Here is a 13,189-nt window from a genome sequence, read left to right as displayed (position 1 = left end):
GGGGGCTTTGAAACTTCCCACCTCTTAAGTAACGTGAAGTTTGCTTTTGAAAAGTTTTTCACTGTGGTTTCTTTGACCAGGGGTGGTGGCGGAATGTGGATATCCAGAGTGATTAGTTTATGGTCAGATCTAACCAGCGAGGGGTTGACCTCCGGTGTGGAACACCGGTCACCCATGTTGGTGATGACCAGGTCCAATATGTTGTCACCTCTGGTGGGGGTGTTGACCAGTTGATCCAGGGTGCTTGAGTTTATAAATTCTAGGAAATGTTGGGCAAGGGAGTCTGTACTTGAATAATTCTCCCAGTTAATGTCTGGGTAATTGAACTCACCCAATATCAGGGTGTTTGGTAGGACCTTTATGTTTCCCAGTGTCTCCAGGAATGTGGAGTGGGGGTCCTGGGGCATGGTGGGTGATCTGTAGCAAGCTATAATTTGAACAGCAGTTTTTCCCATTGTTAGCTGCACGTGGATGATCTCTGAAGCATCGTGCTGTGCCACTAACCTGGAGGTGTGGGTATCCTTCGTAAATATGGATACTCCCCCGTCTTTTGTATTTTGGTCCTGGTTTTATGGCCAAAATGTATGGTATGAGTTGCAGCCTGATAGTGCTGGGGTGCTCTCTGGAGCCTTAAACCAGGTTTCTGTTACTGTATATATATCGATTTTCTCCATACTGAGGAGTGCCTCAAGTGCGTGCATTTTGAGGTTTAGACTTCTGGCATTGAGTAGCATTACCCTCAGTTTTTTGTTACTTGTGCTATTTATGGTGGTGGGTTTTTCTTTTGAGCCTTGCCTAAAAAATGCACTATGGGGGTGGCAAGAGCCTTGACCAGTATTCGAAAGCATAAGGGTGACAGCTGCAAGCCATCTCTAGCGAAGCAGCGTGGTTTGTCGAGCATGTCATCCCAGGCTGACAGACACTGGATCCCCTTTGAATGACATCAGAAGCTTAGCCAGTTGCTGAAATTGATAATTTTTTTCTCTATACCGTGGTATCATTCTCGGTGTGGGCAGGATGCTACTCAGGGTCAGGGTCATACTGGCCTGGGCTACATGATCAGAGAGCTCCTCCATGTCTCTTTTCATGTAGTCCAGGGAGGTACGGCTCAGGTCATTCACACCAATATGGACAATGACAGAGTCATATTTGTACTTGTTCTCAAGTGGCTGGTGTGCTTGTGTTATGTGGCGGAGCCTGGCACCCAACAGGCAGCTAACAGTAACCTTCTCCTTGTTCAGCCTAGTGAGTGGGATGTCAGTGTGCCTGACTATAGAGTCACCTATTACTAGTGTGTTTAGTATGTTATTTTGCCTTAAGGGCTGTGATTGCATGGCACACTGGTTTTGTGATGTATGTGTTTCATGGTTTGTGTTGGGGGGGTGGAGGTTTCTTGGATGTCTGCTTTGAAGGTCTCTTTTGCTTCTGCAAAACTTAATAAACTCATAGGATGTTAGAAAGGATTTAACATTTACAAATCATATTTGTTTCTCTCCCAGCACATATTTTTGTTAAATAATAATAATAAACTTCTGCAAGAAAAATAAGCCTGCATTCCCCAAATTAAAAAAAAAAACTTTAGCCTCTAAAAGTTATGTGATAGCTACTATAGCTGGAATCAATCTGCAGTAGAAAACAAGATGGCAAGTTTTCCATTCTTTTGGTAAGAGACATATACTTCAGGAGAAACTTGTGCAGAAACGTATTCATTCATTCATTTTTAGTCCTACTTCTGTAGCATTTTCAGCAATTCCATCCATCTGCTCCACTACTTCACTAACAGCACAGGCAAACTCTGAGAAACCTTTCTTGGGTACCTGAAATAGGACAGTTATACAGCCTGCACTCTAGTAAGGGACCGAAAACCATGATACTTCATCTTGTTCATTTCAGGACTCTGACCATCCACAGATGCTGATCCATTTGCAGTGCAGAAGGGCCGGTTTGCCTGGGAAGGAAACCAGATATGTTTTACCAATAATTGAATTAAAATTTTGCCTAAACCGGAGCCGGTGTGAATGTCCAAGAAATTATCACAATTGTCTGGATGCCCTGAGGGGAGGCACAGAAATTATAGCTGCTTCTACAGTACTCATTGAGAAACAAAGACCCGCAAAAGACCTCTAACCCAAAAAGATCTAAGCTTGCATATAAAATAACTTAGGAGGAGACTTAAATGTTATTCAGCATTCCTGACATTGTTGAGGGACACTAGACTCATGCAAGTGACTTTTTATACCTTATTAATGATGTACAGCATCTGTAATAAATGTTTACTGATTAAATTATATTGATTTTTTAATATTGTAATAAATTCTGTATTATACAAACTCAACATACATACATACATATGGAGAGACTTAGTCATTCATTCATTTATATATACATACATACATGCATAGAAATATTCCATGCATGGGCATTAATGCCCTTCTAGTTTGCCAATATACCAAAACACTTGTTCCCATAATAAGTGTTCAGGTATGGTGGATGCTATTTTAATTCTTAGTTTAATCTGAACCTATAATGATTGCTTTGGAAAGGGATACAATAAGTTTTGAGCCAACTTGTTTTCTATCTATAGACCAGCTGCATAAAGGACAATATAAATATTACAATAGTACCTGCTTGGTCTGACAGTGTAGTAAGTGAGTCACAGATCACCCCCTCAGGGGACTATAAGATACAGAGTAGAGGGACAGGGCTTTTAGTCTCCCCTGATAACTATGGTTCTCAAGACCATAGATATTGTTTGCTAAGAAACTGTGTGGCTGTTTGAGTCTGTTAATATATCAAATGATGCATACTGAATCTAGCACTGTATTGAGGACCATCAGTGCTGAAAAGACAGAATCGGTAACATGTCCGGATACAGACAAAATACCTTTGGCTACTAGTTGTGATAAGCAGAAGGATTTTCGGGCAGCAGCTGCCATGTGACTAGCAAAAGAGAGCTTAAGGGTGTGCTAACAAAATAGTACTTCGTAGGTAGCATCACAGTTTTGATACAAATAAAGAAATACAGACCCCGGATTGAGTGTGCTCTTAAGGGAAATTGTGCTTGATGCAGAGAGCTGCAAAATACTGGGTGTATCCATTTTTGTTCCAAGTGAACATCCCTCTCCAGTGCCAGTGGTGAGAATTCAGGTTCCTTGATTACTGGCCCAGAGTAGGGACATCACACTCATTACCTCTTTTCAGATCAGAGAAGTAGATGCCAAACAGGAATGAATACAGTGCAGATCCCTGGGGGAACCCACTGGTTAACCTAGTACTTTTTTCAGCTAATTAGCTATGCATCTTACCATATAAAGATTTATGTTGAAGGATGATAGTCTGCACATAACTCCATATGAGGTATGGTACCACACACATTGCCCAGATTAAAATAAGCTATATGAACAGCATGACCACTGCTGACAGTGTGTGTAACCTTATCAAAGTTGTTTAACAGGTGATCTCTCCTTTTGACAAAAGCAACTTCTTGGGGGCTAGGCTTAATAAGACTTTTGATATCATTAATGTGATTAGTAATGATATGTTCTATAGCTTTACAGATCAGATAAGGCTGATTAGTTTGTAATTCTCAATGCCCTTGGTAGGGGCACCCTTGTGAAGGGAGATCACCAGAGCAGTTCTCCAGGATTCATGAGCATAGCCTGTGGCTAGCCGCTAGGCTTCATTAAACAATTTAAGGAGAGCTTCAGTAAAAGACTGTTTTTATGCTTTTTAAATCATTACAGCTTACATGGGCGGGAAGATGGCATAATGGTTAAGATGTTTACCTTGGAAACACAAGGTGCAGGGTTTGATTCTCACATAGAGTAAATGGCTAGGCTTAAAATGGCCCAAAAGGGCAGTTAGCCTATGACTGACTAGCAGACTAGCAAACATTATTTTGGGGTTGGGAGGGTGGCCTAATGGTTATGGTGTTTGCCTTACAAACACAAGGTGCAGAGTTTGATTCTCACAAGGGATAATTGGCTAAGCTTAAAATGGCTCACAAGGGCAGTTAGCTTAGTACTAATCTATGAACCTATGAACCTATGAACATCCTACAGACACCTCTAGACATTAAATATTGCTTGTTCATATTTGTATTAATTCCAAAACCATGTTACATGCAAACCCCAGGATTCATGAAGCTTGCGCCAGGCGCAGGCATAGCATAGGCGGTATAATGCCAAATATGGCGCGCGAGTGATTCAATGCGATCCAATTCCACGTGCACTACCAGCGTATGCCAGATCTGCGCAGCCCTCGGCTCAGGTATGCTAATCACCCCATGCGCAGTTCTGCACCATGCAAATGAAGGTACATAGCAATTCATTAAGTGATGCAGGCGTAGCGTAAGCCCACAGAAATGTAAACCAAACAAAAACAGTTTACATTTTGCCAAATAGAACATCGGAGCTATGAAAGTGGACCAGACTCATGTATTACAAAGTTAACATATGCCAATGGCTAAATATACAGCCAATGGCATAAGAAAAGATGCACAACACCTAAAAAACAACCCCCAGGATTTATGAAGCTCGGCACAAGGCCGGCATTAGGCTTGCGCTGACCGTGTGGCATGAAGATGGCATAGTAGCACCAAATGCATATTAATGAAGGCACGCTGCCGCCACAGCCACGTGCATAGGAAACGAGCGTGAGTGCATAGGGCGTGTCAAAGTGCCGCACGGAGGCGTGGAAATGTCAGCTGTCGACGTGCAACCTAAAATGCTTGCATATAACAATTTGTATGTAATAGTAATCACATCTGTCAGTGTCCGTGGATACTGAAACGTATGCAAAGCATGCAAGACAGTTCCTGTGAACACAAAATGAAGAAGCAAACACAAATGCATAGTAGGGAATAATGGGTCTCCATCCCTCGAACAAATGACATTGAAACCCATGTGCCCATAGTCCAAAGCAGTGTAGATAGTTATACCAAGTGGAAGTGAAATGCATCATGTTAGCGTGCTGCCAATAGCTACGTCCAGCCCAATGGTCAGGGTCACCAGCTGTCCCACATTGTGAGGGAGAGTCCACAGCTGGGCAGATGTGTCCATAACAAAACCACAATTAATGTAAATATCTAGCGACCGTATGACCGAATTATATCCCACAACGCATGTAATAGTCACATACAATATGTATGTCCATATTTAACATACCATATGTGACAAGAAATAGAATAAGCAAGAAAACGAAACAGAAGGAGCATATAAACTGCTGCAACAATAAGGCAACATGTAGGCTTAAAGGAACAGTATTATCCATAGCGTTGACTTTGGGTATGTGTTGTCCAGTACAATCAGATATGTGTCTGAAATATATCCCATCCTGGACATAGGAAAAGGTGGCACCCTACCAATGATCAGAATAGTCGGCCAAAATCCGCACATATGCAGTCCAAGCCGTACTTGTCAGGATGTCTCACAGTTGAATGGGTATTACCCGGGTGTACCAACCATGTTATGAAAGTTAAGTATGGGCGTGTACCTATGTGCGTGATGTATAGCATGTGGAAGGTGAAACATGCCAGGGTAGTCCACACAACCATACAGGTACCTGACATATGTAGTGTATGCAGTGTGTTACCTTGATCGTGTCATGGGCCATCAACCAAAGCAGTGATGGATGGAGTGTCAGGAATATGTGTGTGGGGGGGGATGGGTAATGGTATAATCCTCAAAGGCGAGACTGTGTCGTATGCAGAATAGGTGAACTGGAGGTGTATGAGGGAGCAGCAGGTGCATCAGAAAGAAACACAAAGAACATGTATACACATCTGCAATACAACCTAACAGGCCATACTGTAGAACACAATCCCACAAACATATGAATATTAAAATGTGCGATCCAAATGTACAGAAATGTCACCGGCACATACCCACAGATTGGTCCTGATGGAACTGGCCCATTCAAATGCAACACACCTGGATGCATAATGGAATACCCATCATCCCCTCCACAGCACACAACCAGCCCCCATACCTGAACGTCCACCAAATCCAGCCATACTTGGCCTTCTAGCTTGGCGCAGCCACATCTACACATAGTGACCACTACTCATATGTAGTAGGTAGTGTCACCCTAGGCAGTTTCAGGATTGCAAACTATGTATCCCTTGCATGTAAAACCCCCAACACATTTTTGTAAAGCCAAAAGAACGGTCGGTATTGGTCTTCTTAAATTTTTGGATATCCCTCATGGGATAAGTAACTTGTGTAAACATCAGAATGGGTATAAAGACACAATGTCCAGTCCTGTAGATATCTGGACACAAGTTTGAATGTGCAGTAGTGGTGGACGAGACTGTCCAGCCCTAGACGGTCATGCAGAACCTACTACCCAGGATCAAACACCTGCCTGTGACGCATGTGTCCCCACATGAATAATTGAGAGAATATATTGTACACATTCGCATAGTGACACTTGGAAATAGGGTGATGAAGGCACTGATGTAAACAGGACACCCCCTGATCCACTGTGTGGGTAGGTGTGTCCTGACCAACAATGATACAATGCCAAATGTCCTGTGATTGTAGGAAATAACTATGTACCATACTGCATGTAACAGTTGCCTAAAGCAGTCATGTCAGGACAGAAAATACGTAATTCATACAAGAAACAGACTAATAACTAAAGTGCTAAAGGTATAGGCTCTCAGCTAGGAAAATAATGAATGTTTTAAACCTGCACTGACCGTGGGTATGTGTTGGCCTAAACAATCTGGTGTCCCCAGAATATATCCCAACCTGTACATATGACAATGTGTCAACCCTACCAATGGTCAGAGCATTCGCACAATAACTGGCCAGCCTCTTAATCACTCACAAAGCCAGTGACCTTTGGGGGAAAGGTGTTGAATGAGAATGACTAATTACAACAATTAAGAGTAATAGACACATTTAACTGCAGAAAATAAGTAGTAATACGAATCTGTCAACACATTCCAAGTTAATATTACTAATATGGTAGAAATGTCCGTGATTGTCCCTGATTTGCCATAGCCTTGTCCCTGTCACTGTAGAAACTAGTCCCCGAGTATCACAGAGGTCCATACACATATGTACACCAACCGTCACATTTGTTGACAGGACTATTGCATACCTGTAGTGAATTTATAACTGATGTCCAGAATAATATTCATCGCATATATAAATGAATGAAATAGTCAAATGTGAAAGGAAACATGTGGAAACCCCCCCACCCTGTATTATGTAGTGGAACCACTCCCGCCCTATATTATGTACTGCTGTCCTAATAATGTGGTCAGAGGTGCCCAAACACCTGCATCTGTAAACACAGGTAAAATGTTAAAATCTGGACTAACTCTGTCCATGTGCTACATCTGATATTTGAACAGGTACAGGGCAGTTCTAGTCACCAGTCGGACAAGCCTAAACCCGGACCAGCACATGAACACCCTCACAATCAAACACACGTATGTGCGAGGACTATAAGCGTAGGAGTTCTGAATATCCTTGGAGTGAGTAGACATGCAGCACGGGTCCAGAGCTGTAGGAAATAGGGAATGTCAGAAGTGTAGTACTGTGGTTTTCCCAGCAGGAGAATGGATGCCTACTGTGTAAGTGAAGCGATGAGGCGTATGTCAGAGTAGCTATGAACCATGGGTATACAGATAAATGAGGCAGAACAACAATAGTGTAGTGGTTAGAGCATCCGCCTAACGTAAAGGCATTCCCGGTTCAAGTACGACTATAGCACATATTAATTTATTGTGTAATGTAGGCCTCTGTGCTGTAAAGCCAACATTTATACATGTAAAGGTGACCGCGTGTCTCGCATGGGGCCGTTAACCGGGTTCCATCAATCAAAGTGGTACTTCCATAAGGAATAAGGCACATGTAATCACAAAGAAGTGGCAGTAAACATATGTAACTCACAATAAGTAGATGCAAGTGTGCCTGCGCGGGTGTAAGCAGCTTGTAGCATAGCAAATGTATGTTGTCTTGTACAGCTGTAACTTTTATATAGATAGATAGATAGATAGATAGATAGATAGATAGATAGATAGATAGATAGATGTGTGTATAGATAAATATCCACAGACATAAAAGAAATATGCAATTATGTATCTATATATATATATATATATATATATATATATATATATATATATAGATATATATATATATATATAAATGAACGCCGAAAGACAAAAGCAAACATAAGGGTTGTGAAGGGAATCTAGAGAAAGTAAGGTATTATAAAGTGCTCGCAGCGTATGTCAGATAAAGCTGCACAAGAGTGAGTAGAGCACCGCTATGCACACCAGAGGCCAGGTTATGCCAGTGGCCATAACATCGTTGATGTGCTACATCAACATTATACACAGACGGAATGTAGTTCATGTTGTGACCACCTACACTCGTAACCCGCAAATCATTCGTAATCCATAACACCAGGAAAGGCACGTATGTGCAAATATGAATGGAGGGAGACCCTGTGAATACAAGAGGTGGTACAAAATGTGTGTAGGGCCCCAATGCTCTGGAGATGGCAATGTGTAAAGGTGTGTCATGGCTGCGATATCAGGTGGATAATGGCTGTTATGCATGGAAACTCAACACGGGTGTGCTGGAGAAACTATGGATATGCAATTATAGACACAGGAGTGCTAGGGTATGTTGCACCGGTTGCAATGCAGTGGCCCGTGCAGGTCAGCTAGTAAGTAGGTGCGATTCCCAGATAGAGCGTCATCTGCGTGGACACATGCATGAATGGGCGTACCATCATTGGAGGTTGTGCGTCAGGGCTGGCAGCCCGGAACGTAAAACCTATCTGCCAACCATGAGCAGAACGGAGTTCTGCTGTGACAACCCCAAACTGGGAAAAGCAGAAAGGCACAACTACATGCAGACATCAATATGTTGACGTACAATCTCTGTAACACAAGCACTCATTCTATTAACATTAATAATATGAATGTGCACAGAAACAAACATAGTAGCAGGAATAATAGGCTGCACATACGAGTAATAGGTCGAATGACACTGTATCACATCACACTTATCAGCGGTACCCCAGACATGAAAAACGTGTGACATCTGTCCGCTGTATAACGTGCAGCATACTGATCACAAGTTCACCGGAGTGAAGTGTCGGTGTCATAATGACTAAGGCAATAGTATGCTGTTGAAGAAGAGATGAAACCCAATACGCATGTGTAATTGTCTATGTCCAGGAAATGTACTGGTTAACGGACACACAGATGTATATATAGATAAAAATATATATACATGTAGATATATATATTGATATACACACACACACACATATATATATATATATATATATATATATATATATATATATATATATATATATATATATATATATATATATATATATATATATACACACACACACACACACACACACACACAAAGATATATACATATATATATATATATATATATATATATATATATATATATATATATATATATATATATATATATATATATACACATACAACAGGTATTGATATATACACATACACACAAAACAAATATATATGTCATTGTAGATATACACATGTACATAACTAGGTTACTTTACAGCAATTAGGGGTAACATATGTTCAGACCGGGCATATGTTACTGGGAGGTCCAATAAATAAACGTTTTACCTCCCACACCACCCAGCTAGGCCGGTCAAACATACAGACATGCAATAAAGGTAAATACACCACTGCATTCCAAACCGCAGCAGGAAAGTACCAGTGGGAGAGATCTGCAAGGTCTACACTTTAAACATGGATAACGGGATCCTTTGCGGGGCACCAAAAATTCACTATACAGGCAACCTGTAGTCATTGACGCAAGCAGGATGCAGCTGTACATGGAACAGTAGGTTGTGCAAGTGTAATAGCACATGGGTTGACAAAACGTACAACATGTGTCCCGAGACGGGGAGACTGGGCAATCTGTAGTGGTGTGCTCATACCCCAGCTGCGCTCACAGTAAGTAATTCTCATGAGTGCTATAGAGGGGTGACAGGTTGGTGAACCATGAGTATGCAATAATGGGCTTAAGTGTGCAGGTGCTGGTTGGCAGAGATGTAGTAGGCTCGCCCAGTGGAAGTCATTAATATTCCTATGTGGGCATAGCAGATGCCTATACCTCCCAAACCTGAAGAGCACATCTACCGGATAGTCTGTAAACCATCAGGGGAATACATAGAGACCTACACAGTGCAGTGTACCTGATTAGCATGGACGTCCATAGTTATGTATCAGAATGTAACAAAGTCCAACTAAACACTTCCAGAACTAGTGATATTAGGTGGACAGGTGGCGGAATACAGGTAATGACAGATGACAACATGTATGGGTCATAAACAGTATGTACCTTGACAAACGTGAATGAATACATATGCTCTGTGACTGTCAATGTGTCTGGTTAATAGAACCAATCATCTAAATGTGTCCCACAGGGTGTTATGCAGTGTTCCTGATACAGTGTTAATTCTCCCCCATTGGTATGTGAGGTGTGCTAGTGACGGAAAGTGCATAATTTGCTGACCACCTTATGTAGATGATAGCATAATAGATGAGGTTTACCACCCACACGCCTTTGAGGGACACACCTGTCTGGGCAGTTGTGTCCTGCAAAATGAATGTTATGGCACATGGCCTGTGAATTCGGGAAAGGAGGACATATATTGTGTGTAGTGATGTCAGAAATTAATTTGTTCTATCAGAAACAGCTACATGTAATAGGAAACAGTATTAACAATTATAATGCTACAAGAATAACCTTAACGTATGCAAACCATTGAAGTAGTCAGTTTACTACTGGCTGTGGGTATGTGTTGCCTTAACACATGTGATAGCTCTACATATAGGATCTATAGGGCCACCACCATTCTGAATGGCCAAAGTGGGACCTGCTCTGTAGAAATGTCAGACGTACCAGGACAGAACATACCTACAGCCATGCATAGTACAGAAATATGCATATCAGCACAAATCAAAGCTTAGTCTAGCAGCAGTAAAGTTGCTTATGCTACTACATATAACATATCGACGTGTCAGGTATACAAGACCTGTAACAAGCAACCACTACAGACATGTAGAATATGACAATGTCCCCTAATCAGGACAGTTGCAATGGCTAGAGTATTGTCACATGACATATGCCTAATGAGGGACTGTCCCATGCAAAGTGGGAAAGGTGTTACTCCTACAGTCTCCCGTAGTGCAATCTGATAGGTGGAAAACGTACAGTAGGTATGCGGTAGCATGACTCGGTGGACAGCTGCATTAACAAAATAACATTCATATGTCAGCATTGCAGAGTATCAGTTCCCATGTATCAGGCAGATGGGAGCAGATCATATGAGGAGCACACATATAATACGATTATGTCACTGGACAGGCCGCCGTGTCCGTACAGTCGAACGCCTGCTGTCGCCAAATGGTTAGACATACCCAATACTGCAGTCATGTAGTCCGATGTAATACGCATCACAAGGGATCACACACACCCAGCGTGAGTGACAAATGTAAGCACAAATGTCGGTGAGCAATAGTCTGTAAGCGTGTTTGTCTACCAGTATGCCAGTAGTGCACTGTCAAAGAAATGTGGAGTCTAAACGGGTATAAGGTGCTGTAACCAGAGGTCATCAGTGCTTAACACTGTGCAAACCCACGCACAACCGCTCCCACCTGCTGGAATGTGCCTTACCCAGTCCGTATCCAAAGGCGTCGGTCTGTCCGCAAACAAAGAACTGTCCTATTCACGTGCTGGTAGCAGTACCCTGCGCACATAGCTCATGTGAATTAACAATAGACCATGGCATATGTACAGACAATAGACCACACACACACCATGCATCACAGTCATCCAACAGTACTGGCAGATATGTCCGGACCACTGGTGTATGCATGCCTGGCCGTCTTCTGTTTCAGTGTGTGAGCATGCCCAGTATGACTGTTACGCATGTTGTTAACCGACATTACCATCATACCATCATGTGTGTGAGCATGCCAAGTATGGTCAGCTGTATCGCATGTGTCACATGTCCAGATAGTACCGTGTTGCTGACCCCTCCGTTCTACACAGACAGGTGTCATGCTGTGTCTGCAGGGTAGCTAATGGTTATGTGGCATTGACAGTTGCTACATGTCTGCATAACGTGGGGGGACATCCAACCGCATCCACAGTCATACACAGCACCCTGGGTGGTGCACATGACTCTCACATGTGTAGGTTGGATGGGGGGCACAGCTGGCAGTTGTACACATCTGCAACTACTGTACTGCTATGCCAGGTACTCCATGTCAGTGTATGGACCTACTTAAATTGCTGGTTGGAGGGATACCAGAGTAGGTCAGATCCCAGCTTTAAATACCAGTGTAGTGGTGTTGGACCTCCTAGCTTTCACAACCTACATCAAACTGCCTGGCCTGCTGTAGTCTGTTTGTGTCTTTGGGGGTTGGGGTCATTCATTGGGTATATCCATAGGCCATTGTATATCATTTGCCTGTATTGGTCCACACCTGTCCAGCTGCATGGAATGTGTGTGGGCTGTACGGACACACATGATGTTCAGCCCATAATCTGCAGTGGGTTGGGACACGCTGTGTACTACTGGCTACCATTGTGATCCCCATATGTGCTACAGATGTCATAGTGCCACTATGGATGTGTACTGTCTGCTGCCCTAACTTTCGGCCACCAAAGTCTCTTGTATGCTCACATACATACCATAGCAATGGGTAAGTACACATTCTAATACAACTGCCAATTGTTAGGTCGACAGACGTACCCTGGGGGTGTTCTGGACCTGAGGACGGTGCTGGAGGGCTGCCTATGTCAGATGCACACAGTGCACCTCCTATACATGGCCGAGCACAGGTAGTGTCATGTTTGGCATCCATTGTACTGTATGCAGGTCAGAGAAGGGAAATCCATGGGTACCTACTGTGTCAGTGCATATGCCTTGTGTTGCCTCTTTGCCAAGGGCAGGTCATACTGTGCACAGCCTTTCACCGACTGGGCCCTGCTCAGGTAGTTCCTTCGCCAAGTCACACTGTGCCTGTACAGGCCTTGGCAGTGGTGTTGGGCTGTGTGGCCCTGCCCCATGCTGTGCCTGCTGCAACTGTTACTGCAGGATCAGATTGTGTAGCATAGCAAATGCCATAACAAATTGTGTGTGTGGG

The sequence above is a fragment of the Protopterus annectens genome, chromosome 1.part0 (genome assembly GCF_019279795.1).
Source record: "Protopterus annectens isolate FY-2018-M chromosome 1.part0, PAN1.0, whole genome shotgun sequence".
Taxonomy (NCBI): Eukaryota; Metazoa; Chordata; order Ceratodontiformes; family Protopteridae; genus Protopterus; species Protopterus annectens.
This window is presented reverse-complemented; position numbering follows the sequence as displayed.